This window comes from Camelina sativa, chromosome 15 (assembly GCF_000633955.1).
Source record: "Camelina sativa cultivar DH55 chromosome 15, Cs, whole genome shotgun sequence".
NCBI lineage: Eukaryota > Viridiplantae > Streptophyta > Magnoliopsida > Brassicales > Brassicaceae > Camelina > Camelina sativa.
Window position 1 is genome coordinate 24,925,015 of NC_025699.1, and position 4,364 is coordinate 24,929,378.

The window sequence follows — 4,364 nt, forward strand, 5'->3', positions numbered from 1 at the left end:
ATCTAGGTAGTATGTCTCCAGCCAAGCGTGGTACTTGCATGGTATTCAACTCTTCAGACCTGACGTCGAAACTCACGAGCATATAAGTATGTGAATCAGTCCAAGCCAAATAATATAAAATTCCATTCATATTCAGTTCTATAGGCGAAGGAAGATGATGAGGAAACTCCTTTGCAACCCTTTTCCACGAACTACCAGCTTCTAGTACGAAAATCCAAAGCTCTGACTTTATATTTTTCAGATCATTGTCTGATGCAAAAGTGATTGTGCAGAGTAGTTTATACTGATCATTAACAGGGTCGTGGCAGATAAAATAGAGGATGGTATAAGGAGCTCCTTCAGCTATGATATCAGATTCTTCTACGGCAGGTAAGATGACAATTTGTCTGGTGGTGGGGTTATAGATACGCGCCTTTAAATAAATAGTGAAGCAAATAAAGCCACGAAGAATGCGCAAGAAGAAACCTCCCATCTTAGGGATGGTCAGATCTTGGTCGAATACTAAGGAAGACGGAGACGTGCTGCTTGGAGTGGATGATAAGAGCACAGACTTAGAATATTTGTAGCGATCCAATAAAGACATGTAAAGACGAGGTTGACGTTGAGATGAGACCATGAGGAAACAGTTGCAAAAATATCTGGAGGACAATAGAGATGACCAAAACTTTGAGACACACTTGAATCTCAACACTGATTTCGGAGGTAATCTCGTCAGAATCTCAATCAGGAGATCCAGAGGAATGTCCCGTGCGAGCCAAGTTTTCGGATCTTGCATGGCTCTTCGTCTACTTATGCTTCTTCTTCTCGACCTCTTCTTCATTCTCTCCTTTTGTGCCACGGAAAGGAGAAAAGAATATCTCATTCTGTTGCACAACAACAATCTCCAATCACCACTTTGGAAGTACCCACAAAGTTTCTATCCTAATCCACCTACTCCTTAATCATAAAATACACAAAACTGTTTTTCTTTTTTTCAGAAATTGGAAAAGAAAAAAAGGGTTTTCAGATGTTGATCGACAAGATAGAGTTGGTCGCCTAGACTCACGGACAAAAGAAGATAAGTTGCAAATTAGGGTTTGCACTTTGAAGAGCGATGATGACGATCACAAGTCTTCTTTTTTATTTCTTTTTTTTTTTGCATTGATAGCGAGTCTTCGATTTTGTTGCAATGTATATCTTATATAATAAACCTGACCCGAATTGTGAACCCTGAGTATCTTTCGGGTTATAGGTTAGTCGAACAATAAATTAATAAAAAAATTATATAACTTTGTTGTAAATATTAAATATTTAAGTTTACCAAAAAAGAAAAATTAAATATTTAAGATTTAATAAATCTTTAAGTTTATGATGTCTAGACGTGAATCCTGAAACTTGGAAGCGGAAAAGAGTATAAAAGGAATAGTCGTATTGCCAGCGAACTTTAAAATCCTAAATCGAGATTTGTATCCCGGACCCGGTGGCCGTCTCTTAAATTTTTTTTTTATGTTCTCCCGATTAGAAGAGGACAACTAACTATGGTGCGTTTGTCTCTTCGTGTTGCAGCATCTGCCATACTACAGAATAGAGAGAGAATGAAGTTGAGAAGAAGAAGAGGTAGAGGAAGAACCACGCAACGAACACAAAATAGGGTTGCACCACAGATTCCTATAGAAGAAGAAGAAGAAGCAATGCGTAATTCAATAACTTGGGACGCACGACACCTCCCTGTGGATCTCCTGATCGAGATTCTGAAGAGATTGCCTGCGAAATCTGTTCTGAAATCCAAGAGTGTCTCGAAGTTTGGTTATCTCTCTTGTCCTCTAGAGATTTTTGCAACCGTTTCCTTATGGTCCCATCTCAACCTCGTCTTTACATGTCTTTAAAGGACCGCCGCTTCTATTCTAAGTCTCTGCTCCTATCATCAGCCGTTCCAAGCCCGTTTCCTTCTACCTTAGAATTCGACCAGGATCTGACTGTCCGTAGGATGGGAGGCTTCAACCCACGCTTTCTCCATGGCTTTATTTGCTTCATGTATTATTTAAATGCCCGGATCTATAACCCTACCACCAGACAACTTTATATCATACCTCTTATCAAAGAATCTGATATCATAGCTGAGGGTCGCGACCTTCATTATGATCCTTATACCATCCAATACTATATGGGCCACGATCCTGTAAAGGATCAGTATAAACTACTCTGCACAATTTTTGTAGAGGATATGGGAAAGAAAAGGTCTGAGTATTGGGTGTATGTTCTAGAAAGTGGTGGCTCGTGGAAAAGGAAAAGCGTTGCAAATGATTTTCATCCTCATGAGCCTGATATATTAGCATTATGTATGAAAGGAGCTATATATTACTGTGCGTGGACTGATACATATACATGTGTGCTTGTGAGGTTCGATGTCAGGTCAGAAGGATTTGATATGATGCAAATACCTTGGATAGAGAAGCTAACTACAGATGAGAAGACAGTGTCTCAAATAGATTATGGTGGAACAGTAGCTGTCATTGACATTACCTATCTAAAAGAGACAGGTACCGTGGATCTATGGGTTGTGGAAGATTGGACGAAGAAAGAATGGTCGAGGAAGACTTTGGTTTTGAAGCCTTGTCAGATGCATTTAGTCATTACCAATCGTTTGACAATAAGAGGTACAAATCTAAAAGGCAAGGTTATTTTGTTTCCGCGAGACTTGATTTCTCCCTTTTACATCTTGTGCTATGATCTACACACGAATAATCTCGAAAGGATTGAGATCAAAGGGATACCGGATTCCTGGTTTAGTAAGGATGAAGATATCACATATTTTGACGTGGATTTCCTGCATCCGAGTGAGAGCATCAGGTACTTGGAATCTGAGCGTAAGATTTTCAGATAATTGTTTTTAGTTATTTTAACTTTTAATTTGTTTTTTTCTACATTCTTCTATCGTATGTCTTTTACCTTCTTATAAAGATAGCAAGAGACTAAATAAAAAGTTTGGTATAACCACAGAGAACTTGAGAGGGAACATATTAATAAGTTACCTTTATTTATGTTAATTGTAATGCATTAAGACAAATGGGTTAGGACATATTTAGGCGTTTATAAAAGATTAACCAACAATTCAAAAGAAGCCAGTTAACACATGGAGTAATGGATATCTCCACAAAACTGGCGGAGAGCGAACTTGTTAAATTCAAACTTAGAATATGCCCAAAAATACAAGAATTGGTTCGCTACATATCATTATGAGGAATTGCAGTGTATCACCCAAAAAAATTTAATAATTTACTGACTGACTAAAGTAGTTTTGTCCCATCGGCTAGAGCTTGAAGAATTCCCAACGGGCCTGCGTATTCAGGTCCAATACGTTGTTGTATCCCTGCAGATATTTCTCTTTCTAACCACACAATTACCAGTACACCTGTTATGTTTCCCAATATAAGAGAAAAGATAGGGACAAATATCCATATGAGTAGTAACTGTTAAAAGCTTATATTTTCTATAATATTTCCAAAACTAATCTAAAACCATCACCTCCACCTCCGATCGTTGGCCACCGTCCAGCCGCCCACCACCTCCACCTCAAATCAAATCAGTACATCTCCTCAGCCCAAGACTAGAGCAGGTTATATGGTCTATGCAACAAACTTATTTCATTGAATAACCAAAAAACACGGGAACTAAATCGAAATTGAACTGAACCAAGATACATATAGTTTTCTTATATATTTGGAATGATAATATTATGTGTACTATTTTAAAATCTCGAAATAATATTTATAAAACCAACTAATCAAAAGTGAAACATTACAGTATCATTAACTTTATGAATAATTAAAAAAAAAATTGAAGAATCAAAATACCATATTTTAATTGAAAACCACAAAAATAATTGTAAAAAAAAACTTGAAAACAAAACTTATGTAGTTACTTTTCTTTAATATAATGAGTTAAATATTACTATTTGGTTTTGGATAAAAGTTGAATTTTAAATTTCATTTTTGATTATCATATTTATATTATTTGGTGTTCTATTAATTTTTTCACATGTTTTAATATTGAGTGTAACCCAATCTAAAATATTAGGGGCATTCTCAAAAATGCCCCTTTTTCCATACTCATTTTTTAAAATACCACTTTATGTTGACTATTTTTAAAACTACCCCTCTTTATATACAAAATGACCAAATTGCCCTTTTTAGTGACAGCAAGAATGTACAGTCATCAAAATCGAAAATATTTTCCCGCCAAAAAAATTTCCCGCCAAATTTTTTTTTCCCGCCAAAAAAACAAAATTTTCCCGCCAAAATCGAAAATTTCTCCCGCCAAAAATATTGAAATTTATATATTTTAAAAACATTGTAAACGCTTTTAAAAAACTTTTAAAAGCGTTT

General features: G+C 36.0%; 1 pseudogene; it reads left to right on the plus strand.

Moving 5' to 3' along the window:
• On the plus strand, positions 1,518–2,863 carry LOC104748767 (annotated as a pseudogene).